This window comes from Hyla sarda, chromosome 1 (genome assembly GCF_029499605.1).
Source record: "Hyla sarda isolate aHylSar1 chromosome 1, aHylSar1.hap1, whole genome shotgun sequence".
NCBI lineage: Eukaryota > Metazoa > Chordata > Amphibia > Anura > Hylidae > Hyla > Hyla sarda.
Genome location: NC_079189.1, coordinates 196,867,466 through 196,880,862, shown reverse-complemented (window position 1 = coordinate 196,880,862; position 13,397 = coordinate 196,867,466). Strand labels below are relative to the sequence as shown.

Genomic DNA, 13,397 nt, shown 5'->3' with positions numbered 1-13,397 from the left:
GATAGGAGAGAGGCCCCCCAACAAACCTTACCCTGCGCCTCCGGACCAAAAGGTACCTGCGAGGTTCCAGGTTCGATGTCCCTTTTCGCCGAAGCTACTAGGGGACCACAAATGCTCCCGGAATCCCCCTTGGCGTTAGCCAAGGTATCTGCCCGCAGAGCCGATAACGGTAGGTACCCTGCCAAAGCAGGAGTACCCGGGGTGTTTGCAGGGAGGTGCGGAACCTAATGGCCACACACACCTCCCCTAGACCGCCAGGAGGGACACCCAGAAGGGCTACCGCATCCTGACAAATCCTGTGAACACACAACACGCAAAAAGTGACACAGTGAGACAAAAATAAATAAATAAGTGAATGTGTGCAGATATACTGCCCGGACATCCGTCCGGATCTATAAAAATTTCTCTGATCCTAGCCAGAAGGCCGGGAATCAAGAGGTGAGTGCCACAAGGTGAAGAGATTATGATGCCCGTGCTTCAACTCAGTGAGTCCATCCTCCCAGTGAGTTTCGGCACCTCGGGGTCACCACTCCCCGAGGCACAAAAGTACCTCGGCTCTAGACCCTCTCAGCCTCATGGCGAGACCCGGAGGGAACAGGTCACATCAAGGCAGCCGTCGAGCTGATTCCTCAGAACCAGCCCCGGAAAGCCCTGGTACACCTGCATCCTCCATGCAGCACCCATCCCCACCAGCATAAAAACTGATAAGAACAGATACTACACTTGATCTTAGCCAAAAGGCCGAGAAGCGATAACATGCAACATAGCAGTGCCAGAGGAACGGGACGCCGATATCGGCGCAACAGGGGAATGTAGAAAGGTGAGTTAAAGTTATTTATTTTAGTCTTTGCAGCCCTGGCACAAGGAAAGGTAAAAGTTTTGGGTCTCATTTCTCCTTTAACTTTTTGCAGTGGTCATGAATTTATCATGTACAATCTGTCACACAATTGGTCGCAAATCTAAACCAGCCCAGACCTGTCTTACAAAACTGGCTGTGGACACCAGATTTTGGTGCAAACGAGTTAAATGTTTGAAAAACTCTAATAGGTGGAACCATACAAATTGGTGTACTGAAGTGCAACTTAATAAAAAAGTGTTCTAGCACCAAATATATACATTACACCACACAAATTAAAGGTGTAGAAAAATCATTCACCTACAATACCCTTGATAAATTCCCCCTGATGTACAGAAAAAATAAAACAAAATTCCTTCTCTTCCTAAGATTTTAACATAGGGAATCAAGTATCTAAAATTTCCATCTTCAGATGGTTCAAATATGCAATTGTTTATTCTTATATCAAATAGGAACACTAAGTCCCTGCTTGTATTAGAGTTCATGTTACTAGTGTAGTTGAGCACTTTTACTATTTGTAGAATAGATTGTAGTGCAGCCTCTGAAGCGTCATCTTATACTGTCATTAATTAATACAGGTGGAAGTTATGCTCAAGTGTCCTCTTCCACCACCCAAATATGTGTTTTGTGATAAAAATGCTTTAATTGTGTTTTCTAGCTTTTTGGTACTACTGTGCCTTTAAGTGTGAAGAGTTAACTGTGCTGCTTTGTCAAGGATGGGGAAGGAAACCACAGTGGCAGGTGCAGCCTATCAAGGTGAGCCAGTCCTTCCTTCACCCTGGTCTCATCAGACAGGGAGGAGTGTGAGGATTGTAAGAAGACTTCTCCTGTGTGCTCCTGTCCCATACCTGAGGCCTAAAGGTCCATAATGATCGTTTCTAGAGCGATTGCACACTCCTCACATGGATCCCTTCATCTGTCTCTAGTCAAGTCGTCTCAGTAGTCTCACTTCATGCTTCGGGGGCTGTTTGTCTGACAGACGCCATAGCGAAGAAAAGGATAAAGATGCGATGATCCTCCGGCCACATCTATCAGTTGTATTCCTCCCTCATGGTGTGCACTAAATTGGTATTCTTAGTGTAAAAAGCTCAAGTCAGTGACCGCTACTATCAAGTCAAGTTCAATAAGGGGCGGAGTCCGCTAAAGCTCAGGTACACCACAGGTGCGTGTGAATCCAGGACACTTGTCTCAGATCTCCAGGTCCAGTGATGAATCATACAATTATTTATTGCTGATCTTGAGTAATTACACCCCAAAAAAAAAAAAAAAAAAAGATCAATAGATGTAAATGCTGCTCATTGTGACATTTAGACAACTCAATTTGAGCTGGGCATCAGCTCTATAATACCGCTGGCACCTTCACTGTAATGGTATAACAGTACACAGGAAAACCCACTTCTAGTGCTGAGGAGGGTTTAAATGGGAGGATTTGGGGGGGGGGGGGTGAAGACTCCTCCCCCTTCTCAATATCTCATAGAGAAGGTGCATGGTATCTAATCCATATAAAGGGGGGCACTAGCACAGTATTTAATCCATACTATGGATCAGTGGCATAGCGACCGGGGTGCGGGCCACTCCGGGTGACCCCAGCTCAATGGAATTCATAGTTCATAAGGTTTAAAAAAATACCACAGTCCATTAAGTTCAACCTATATCCCTAATGTGTCCCTACTGAGTTGATCCAGAGGAAGGCAAAAAAAAACTTATACTAGAGGTAAAAATTCCTTCCCGACTCCAAATATGGCATCAGAATAAATCCCTGGATAAACGTTCTGTCCCTATAAATCTAGTATACACAACCAGCGATGTTATTACTCTCCAAAAATGCATCCAGACCCCTTTTGAACTCTTTTACAGAGTTAACCATGACCACTTCCTCCGGGAGAGAATTCCACAGACTCACTGCTCTTACAGTAAATAACCCCAGTCTGTGCTGGTGTAGAAGCCTTCTTTCCTCTAAACATAGAGGATGCCCCCTTGTTATAGATACGGTCCTGGGTATAAATAGATCATGGGAGAGATCTCTGTACGGTCCCCTGATATATTTATACATCGTTATTAGGTCGCCCAAAGCCTTCTTTTTTCTAAACTAAATAACCCCAATACTGATAATCTTTCTGGGTACTGTAGTCCTCCCATTCCCTGTACTATTCTGGTTGCCCGTCTTTGAACCCTCTCCAGCTCCACTATATCTATCTTGTACACTGGTGCCCAGTACTGTACACAGTATTCAATGTGTGGTCTGACAAGTGATTGGTACAGCGGTAGAATTATTTCCTTGCCGTGGGCATCTATGCCCCTATTGATGCACCCCATGATTTTATTTGCCTTGGCAGCAACTGCCAGACACTGGTCACTACAGCTAAATTTACTATTAACTAAGACTCCTAAATCCTTTTGCACATCAGTCGTCCCAAGTGTTCTCCCATTTAATACATAATCCCAGCCCGGATTTTTCTTCCCCATGTGCATTACCTTACATTTATCAGTGTTGAACCTCTATGCCACTTCCCAGCCCAAACCTCCAACTTATTCAGATCCATTTGTAACAGTGCACTGTCTTCTATAGTGTTTACCGCTTTACAGAGTTTTAGTGTCATCTGCAAAGATTGCTACTTTACTATTCAACCCCTATACAAGGGCATTAACCCCTTAAGGACCCATGACGTACCGGTACATCATGAGTCCGCTCCCGTTCTATAATGCAGGGCCACGGCGAAATCACGGCATCCCAAACAGCTTACAGAACAGCAGGAGGGTCCCTACCTACCTCCTTGCTGTCCGATCGCCGAATGACTGCTCAGTGCCAGAGATCCAGGCATGAGCAGTCAAGCGGCAGAATCATCGATCAGTGGTTTCCTATGAGAAACCACTGATCAATGTAAAAGATCAGTGTGTTCAGTGTTATAGCCCCCTATGGGAGCTATAACACTGCAAAAAAAAAAAAAAAGTGAAAAAAAAAGTGAATAGAGAATAAAAGTTTGAATCACCCCCTTTTCCCATTAAAAAAAAAAAACTGTGTAAATAAATATGAAAATAAACGTGTCCGAAATGTCCGAATTATAAAAATATATATTTAATTAAACCGCACGGTCAATGGCGTACGCACAAAAAAATTTCAAAGTCCAAAAGTGAATTTTTGGTCACTTTTTATATCATCAAAAAATGAATAAAAAGCGATCAATAAGTCCAATCAATGCAGAAATATTACCACTAAAAACTTCAGATCATGACGCAAAAAATTAGCCCTCATACCGCCCCATACGCTGTAAAATAAAAAAGTTATAGGGGTCAGAAGATGACAATTTTAAACGTATACATTTTCCTGCATGTAGTTATGATTTTTCCCAGAAGTACGACAAAATCAAACCTATATAAGTAGGGTATCATTTTAATTGTATGGACCTACAGAATAAAGAGAAGGTGTCATGTATACCGAAAAATGTACTGCGTAGAAACGGAAGCCCCCAAAATTACAAAATTGTGGTTTCTTTTTCTATTTTGTCTCACAATGATTTTTTTTTCCATTTCACTGTACATTTTTGGGTGAAATGACTGATGTCAATGCAAAGTAGAATTGGTGGCGCAAAAAATAAGCCATCATATGGATTTTTAGGTGCAAAATTGAAAGAGTTATGATTTTTTTAAAGGTAAGGAGGAAAAAACTAAAATGCAAAAACGGAAAACCCCCGAGTCCTTAAGGGGTTAATGAATACATTAAATAGAACAGGACCCAAGATGGACCTCTGCCAACCACCCACGCGACTACAACTCCCAGCATGTTCATACTGTAAGGGCATGCTGGGAGTTGCAGTCGTGCGGCGTGGGGGCAGCAGAAGATGTGCGAGCGGGGGACAATAAATGTACCAACCTATTTTGTGTTTTTTTTTCTCATTTCAGATTAGTGTATCCTGTGGACTACTTCGGATTTGGTGGACTGCTACAATGACCAATGTTTTTTTAATGTTAAAAATATGGTTAACGACGGCTTGTGGGGAAATGTTTTTTTGGAATAAAATTTTTTTTAACCCCTTAAGGACGCCGCCCTTTTTCACCTTAAGGACTGAGCCCTTTTTCGCAATTCTGACCACCGTCGCTTTACGCATTAATAACTCGAAAACACTTTTACCGAATATTCTGATTCTGAGATTGTTTTTTCGTGACATATTCTACTTTATTTTGGAGGCAAATTTTCGGCGTTACTTGCATCCTTTTTTGGTGAAAAATCCCAAAATGTCATGAAAATTTTGTAAATTTTGCATTTTTCTAACTTTGAAGCTCTCTAATTGTAAGGAAAATGGATATTCCCAATAAAAAAAAATTTTATTCACAAATACAATATGTCCACTTTATGTTGGCATCATAAAATGGACATATTTTTGCTTCTTGAAAAAATTAGAGGGCTTCAAAGTAGAGCAGCAATTTTCAAACATTTCATGAAAATTGCTAAATCTGAAGGGACAGATGTTACAGAACTACAACTCCCAGCATGCCTGGGCAGTCTAGGCATGCTGAGAGTTGCAGTTTGGCAACATCTGGAGGGCTACAGTTTGGGCACCACTGCAAAGCTACAACTCCCAGCATGCCTAGACAGCCTTTACTTTACTTTCACTTCATCCCCCCCAGCCCCAGCCCCCCCCCCCCCACCGTAGTTTCCCTACCTGAGCCAGGATCCAACAGTCTCCAGCGATGATCCGGGGTCCCCAGGCATCTTCTTTGCAGGTACCCGGCCTCCATCTTCTCCCCATGTTCCCCTCGACATCCAAGGGTGGGCAGAACGGGGTTGCCATGGCAACCCACTGTCCTGCTCTGCCATTGGTCAGAATCAGTTCTGACCAATGGCAGGGGATAGGAGGATAGCACACTGCGACCTCACTCCTAGCCCTCAGGATGATCGAGATCACTCCGATCATCCCTATTTTCCGGCTGATCGGGTCACCAGAGACCCGATCAGCCCGGAATAGCAGAAAATCGCATGTCCTTATTGTAAGGACATGCTGGGAGTTGTAGTGATGCGACGCAGGTGGGTGGAAGATGTGTGGGTGGGTGACAAGTTTGTCACCCACCCGCACATCTCCCATCTGCACGGCAGGACTACAGCTCCCAGCATGTCCTTATTGTAAGAACATGCTGAGAGTTGTAGTGCAGCGCGGGCGGGTGACAAGTTTGTCACCTGCTCCTGCTGCTCGACTACAACTCCTAGCATGCCCTTACAGTTAGGACATGCTGCAAGTTGTACTCCTGCGGTGGGGGCATGTGGCAAGTTTTCCCCTCACCCACACGACTACAGGCTGGCATTACTTAGGCTGGGGAGGGCCAGTAACAATGGTCCTAGCCCACCCTGGTAACGTCAGGCTGTTGTTGCTTGGTTGGTATCTGGCTGAGAATAAAAATCGGGGGAACACTATGCGTTATTTATTTATTTATTTAATATATTTAATTATTTATACCAAAAACATGTGTGGTTCCCCCTATTTTCATTCTCAGCCAGATACCAACCAGGCAGCAACAGCCTGACATTGCCAGGGTACTCCCCAGCCTAAACAACGCCAGCCTGTTACCGCCTAGGCCCAGAAGCGCCATTTTTGGTACCGCCTCTTCTAGGCACCCTATTACCATGGTAATAACTGGGGGTTAGCGCTAGCTGTTTTTTGGGCTAGTGCTAAGCCCCAGATTAGCAATGGACTCTGTCTATAAGACCCGTGGGAAGACTGCTGATATCTATCAGCAGGCACCCTGCGCAAATGCCCAGGGGGGGTCATCAGACCCCCCCCATATCGGCGATCGGCGCAAATCACAAGTGAATTTACACTTGCGATTTGCTCGATTCCGGGTCATTACGGATCTATGGTGACCCGGTGACCCAGATTATAAGGGGGATAGCAGTTGTTTAAGACACCCACAATCCCCCTGTAGCGATCGGAGTGAGGGTTAACTTTTGTTTTCCCCGTTCAGCCCACCCACAATAGGCGGGGCAGAACGCGGAACCGAAGGGGACCAAAGATCCACTTACCTGTCGGTGGAGGCTGCGGGACGCGATCGGTTGCGGTGATCGGAGCGGGCGGCGATGTCGTGCGGCAGAAGAGGACGGCTCCCTGGATCCGAAGGAAGCCGGTAAGTTGCCTAGCAACATCTAGTGGGCTGCAGTCTGAGACTGTAGCCCTCCAGATGTTGCAAAACTACAACTCCCAACATGGCCAGACAGCTGCTGGGCATGCTGGGATTTGCAGTTTTGCGACAGCTGGAGGTCTACAGTTTAGAGACCACTGCACAGTGATCTCTATACTGTAGCAATCTAGATCTTGCAAAACTACAACTCCTAGCATGCCCACACAGCAGTTTGCTGTCTGTGCATGCTGGGATTTGTAGTTTTGCAACATCTGGAGGTCCACAGTTTGGAGATCACAGTGCAGTGGTCTCTAACTGTAGCCCTCCAGATGTTGCAAAACTACAACTCCCAGCCTGTACACTAACACAAAATAAAGGGTAAAACTCTACATATACACCCCCTTACACTGCCCCCCCCCCCCCCCCAAAAAAAAATGAAAAACTTATTGTACGGCAGTGTTTCCAAAACGGAGCCTCCAGCTGTTGCAAAACAACCACTCCCAGCATTTCCGGACAGCCACTGACTGCCCAGGCATGCTGGGAGTTTAGCAACAGCTGGAAGCACCCTGTTTGGGAATCACTGGCGTAGAATACCCCAATGTCCCTCCCTATGCAATTCCTAATTTAGTCCTCAAATGTGCATAGCGCTCTCTCACTTCGGAGCCCTGTCGTATTTCAAGGAAACAGTTTAGGGTCACATATGGAGTATTTCCGTACTCGGGAGAAATTGCACTACAAATTTTGGGGGGCTTTTTCTCCTTTTACCCCTTATGAAAAGTTGGGGGCTACACCAGCCTGTTAGTGTAAAAAAATAGAAATGTTTACACTGACATGCTGGTGTTGCCCCATACTTTTTATTTTCACAAGTGTTAAAAGGAAAAAAAAGACCCCCAAAATTTGTAACACAATTTCTCCTGAGTACGGAAATACCCCATATGTGGGCGTAAAATGCTCTGCAGACGCACAAGGCTCAGGAGTGAGAGCGCACTATGTATATTTGAGGCCTAAATTGGTGATTTGCACAGGGGTGGCTGATTTTACAGCGGTTCTGCCATAAACGCAAAAAAAGAAATACCCACATGTGACCCCATTTTGGAAACTACACCCCTCACGGAACCTAACAAGGGGTATAGTGAGCCTGAACACCCCACAGGTGTGTAATGGAAAAATTAAAAAAAAAAAAAAATGTCACTAAAATGCTGGTGTTACCCAAAATTTTTCATGCTCAGAAGAAGAAGAGCGCCATTGAGCTTTTGGAGACAGAATTTGGTTGGAATAGAAGTCGGGGCCATGTGGATTTACAAAGCCCCCCGTGGTGCCAGAACAGTGGAACCCCCCCCATTTGTGACCCCATTTTGGATACTACACCCCTTACAGAATTTAATAAGGGGTACAGTGAGTATTTACACCCCACTGGCCTTTGACAGATCTTTGGAACAGTGGGCTGTGCAAATGAAAAATTACATTTTTCATTTTCACAGACCACTGTTCCAAAAATCTGTCAGACACCTGTGGAGCGTAAATGCTCACTGTACCCCTTATTACATTACATGAGGGGTGTAGTTTCCAAAATGGGATCACATGTTGGGGAGGTCCATTGTTCTGGCGCTATGGGGGCTTTATAAACACGTGGCCTTCAATTCTGGACACATTTTCTGTTCAAAATCCCAATGGCGCTCCTTCTCTTCTGAGCATTGTAGTGCGCCAGCAGAGCACTTTACATGCAGAGATGGGGTATATTCTTACTCAGAAGAAATGGGGTTACAAATTTTGGGGGGCATTTTGTCCTATTATCCCTTGTAAAAATAAAAAATTTGGGGGAAAACTAGCATTTTAGTGGAAAAAAATTAATAAATAATTTACACATCCAACTTTAACAAAAAGTTGTGAAACACCTGTGGGGTGTTAAGGCTCACTGGACCCCTTGTTACATTCCTTGAGGGGTTTAGCTTCCAAAATAGTATGTCATGTGTTTTTTTTTTTTTTTCTGTTCTGGCACCATAAGGGCTTCCTAATTGCGACATGCCCCACAAAAACCATTCCAGAAAAACTCACTCTCCAAAATCCTACTGTCGCTCCTTCCCTTCTGAACCCTTTACTGCGCCCGCCGAACACTTGACATACACATATGAGGTATTTCCTTACTCGAGAGAAATTGGGTTACAAATTTAACCCCTTAAGGACCAAGGACGTACTGGTACGTCCTTGGTCCTGCTCCCGTGATATAACGCGGGGTTACACGGTAACCCCGCATCATATCACGGTGGGCCCGGCGTCATAGTGAAGCCGGGACCCGCTGGTAATAGCGTGCAGCGCAGACCGCGGCGCCGCGCGCTATTAACCCTTTAGCCGCGCACTCAGAACTGAGCCGCGCGGCTAAAAGCGAAAGTGAAACCATGCCGGTTAACTCAGTGGGCTGTCCGTGATAGCCGCGTCGAAATCGCGGCATCCCGAACAGCTTACAGGACAGCGGGAGGGCCCCTACCTGCCTCCTCGCTGTCCGATCGCCGAAGGACTGCTCAGTACCTGAGATCCAGGCATGAGCAGTCATGCGGCAGAATCATCGATCACTGGTTTCCTATGAGAAACCAGTGATCAATGATAAAGATCAGTGTGTGCAGTGTTATAGGTCCCTATGGGAGCTATAACACTGCAAAAAAAAAAGTGAAAAAAAAAAAGTGAATGAATATCATTTAACCCCTCCCCTATTAAAAGTTTGAATCACCCCCCTTTTCCCATAAAAAAAAAAACACAGTGTAAATAAAAATAAAAATAAACATATATGGTATCACCGCGTGCGGAAATGTCTGAATTATAAAAATATATCATTAATTAAACCGCCCGGTCAATGGCGTGCGTGCAAAAAAATTCCAAAGACCAAAATAGTGCATTTTTGGTCACTTTTTTCAATAAGTCCTATCAATGCAAAAATGGTACCGTTAAAAACTTCAGATCATGGCGCAAAAAATGAGCCCTCATACCGCCCCATACACGGAAAATAAAAAAGTTATAGGGGTCAGAAGATGACAATTTTAAACGTATTAATTTTCCTGCATGTAGTTATGATTTTTTCCAGAAGTACGACAAAATCAAACCTATATAAGTAGGGTATCATTTTAATTGTATGGACCTACAGAATAAAGATAAGGTGTCATTTTTACCGAAAAATGTACTACGTAGAAACGGAAGCCCCCAAAATTTACAAAACAGCATTTTTTTTTCAATTTTGTCGCACAATGATTTTTTTTTCCGTTTCACAGTAGATTTTTGGGCAAAATGACTGACGTCATTACAAAGTAGAATTGGTGGCGCAAAAATAAGCAATCATACGGATTTTTAGGTGCAAAATTGAAAGAGTTATGATTTTTTAAAGGCAAGGAACAAAAAACGAAAATGCAAAAATGGAAAAAACCCCGGTCCTTAAGGGGTTAAGGAAGATTTATCTCCAGTGTAAAAAATGAAGATTTAGAATTTTCTCCATCAATTTGCTGCTATTCCTGTGAAATACCTAAAGGGTTAACAAACCTTTTGAATGTCATTTTGAATACTTTGAGGGGTGCAGTTTTTATAATGGGGTAATTTATGGGTATTTCTAATAAGAAGGCCCTTCACATCCACTTCAAAACAGAACTGGTCCCTGAAAAATTTTGATTTAGAAAATTTTGTGAAAAATTGGAAAATTGCTGCTATACTTTGAAGCCTTCTGATGTCTTCCAAAAGCACAAATATGTCAACTTTATGATGGAAACATAAAGTAGACATATTGTATATGTGAATCAATATATAATGTATTTGAAATATTAATTTTCCTTATAAGCAGAGAGCTTCAAAGTTAAAAAAAAATGCAAAATTTTAAATTTTTTCATCAAATTTTGGAATTTTTCACCAAGAAACGATGCAAGTATCGACAAAATGTTACCACTAACATAAAGTAGAATATGTCATGAAAAAACAATCTCTGAATCAGAATGAAAGGTAAAAGCATCCCAGAGTTATTAATGCTTAAAGTGAAAGTGGTCAGATGTTGAAAAAATGGCCGGGTTTAAATGCCGGGGTTAAAAAAAAGCACAACACATTTATAAAACGTTTTATTTTAAAAAACACTCCTACACATTTTTTTTTCCACAACTGCATACTCTGAAGTCATTTATTGGTTTTTGATTATGTGTGCTAAAAAAAAATGGTATTCTAAAGTGTTTCATTATTATTTGCTTGTGTGAGCCAAATTTATCAACGCCCCCTGTGATAGTATAATAAATGTGTCACACATAAGCAAAACCAAATCAAGAAACAAAAAATCACTACAGAACTCGCTTACCAAAGCAACAATGATAAATGTCCTTCTATGTTGGGTAGTGTCCATCTGTGTCTTGGAGCCTGTGTGAAAATATGCTGTATGCTGATCTGTACTTTTGTCCTTGTATATGCTGTTTAGATAGCATGTTCTCCATGAAATTGTTACTGCAATATGCACTTTAATTGTGTAAACTACATATTGTGAGGCCTTCTTCCAGTACACAGTGTGTTACCAGCTCTTTTCTTCCCCATTCGGGTGGAATATCTCCTTTCTGTTAAATGTAACTAATAAAAGAATTAGCATTTTCTTTAAAATGACTAAATGTTTCTGTGCCTAGTATTTTATCAAGATTTTCATAAGGCTTTTGACACTGCCCCACATAGAAGATCAATGAACTGCAGTCTTTGAGACTGGACTCCCTTATTGTTGTCAATATTGCCAATATATTTGGCAATGGCTGAGGGACAGACAACAGAGGGTAATAATTAAATGTTTTATTTGACTATGCTAAAGGGGCTGATAAGTTAGTGTAGTTCATAATATAGTGTCTGTACTTGTGTTTGGTGAATGGTCTCACAATTCTTATGAGATCTTTGAACCGATGTTGATCTTTAGGAGCATACAAAATGAGTCTCAGGTTTTCCCAGGTTGCAGTGCGGCCCAAGACATTACATCACTAGTCAGGTTTTAAAAGGAACTGCTTTAATGGGTGTGGCGACCACAGGGTGGGAGATCATTCTCCACAGGGCCGCAATGAATTTTCCCAGCTGTGCTTCATTGGGTGGGATGACACTTACAAACAAGGGATCCTGGGACTTGTAGTTGGAGGGATGGAAAAGAAAGAATGCAGCAGCATTATGGTGGACTCACAACACAGCAATTTAGCAGCAAGACAAGCACAGATCTTTCCTAAGCATGTCCAATACTGTCTGGCAAGTAAGTACTAAAGTCACCTTAAGGTGGATAACTCCTTCAATGGAGTATATTCAGAACAAGGTCTTCTTACCAGTGGGTTGCCTCTGGGATCTGTATTGGGACCCATTTTTTAAATATCTTTAGTAGTGATCTAAGAAGGTCTCAATGGTAAGGTGTGTCTTTTTGCCAATGAGACAAAGATGAGACAAAGATATGTAACAGGGTTGATGTTCCTGGAGGGATATGCCAAATGGAAAAGAATCTAGGCAAAATGGTCAGAACTCTGGTAACTGATATTTAATGAGGATAAGTGAAAGATAATACACTTTGAGTGTAAAAACCCTCGGGCAGAATATACAGTAGAATATTTGATACAGTCCTAACCTCTGTAGGAAAGGGATCTAGGGGTCATTATTTCAGAAGACTTAAAGGTAGGCAGACAATGTTAGGGTATGTGCACACAAGCGGATCCCCAGCATGTATTAAGCTGTGGATCCGCCGCTGAAGGACCGCTGTATGCTGCCTTTACAGGTGCCTGCTCGGAGCGGCAATACGCTGCTGCAAGCGATGTGCGAGTCGCTACTCATGCGTGCTGTACTTGCACACATCGCGGACACTCCCCCTGCTCTATGAGCTAGGCCGAGAGCTGCTGCGATGTGCAAGTATACTGTGCATGCGCACGGCAACTTGCACATCGCAGTGTGTCTGCTCATAGCGGCGGATTGCTGCTCCGGGCAGGCACCTGTAAAGGCAGCATATAGCGGTCCTTCAGTGGCGGATCCGTAGCGTAATACATGCTGGGGATCCACTCGTGTGAACGTACCCTAATAGAGCAGCAGGAAATACTAGCAGAATACTTGGATGTATAGGGAGAGTTATTGGCAGTAGAGAGGGAAGTGCTCATTCAGCCGTACAGAACACTGGTGAGACCTTGCTTGGAGTATTGTGCACAGTACTGGAGACCGGATCTCTAGAAGGATATAGAAATGTTGGAAAGAATTCAAAGAAAAGCTACTAAACTAGTACATGGATTGCAGGATAAAACTTACCAGCAAAGGCTAATCTGCATCCATTAGAGTAATATAGGCTTCCCTCTGTTATATATTGATCTGCACATTTTTTCCCCCAGGATGTAAAAAACCTTAGATTATGTTCATACATACAAAATGTCATAACATCATGGCTCAAAACAGCTGTATTATATTAATGTATTTTTAACTG

At 43.1% G+C, this 13,397-nt stretch overlaps 1 pseudogene; it reads right to left on the bottom strand.

Moving 5' to 3' along the window:
• Positions 1 to 593: 593 nt before the first annotated feature.
• LOC130342996 (U2 spliceosomal RNA) lies at positions 594 to 753 on the bottom strand (annotated as a pseudogene).
• Between the last annotated feature and the right edge of the window lie 12,644 nt (positions 754 to 13,397).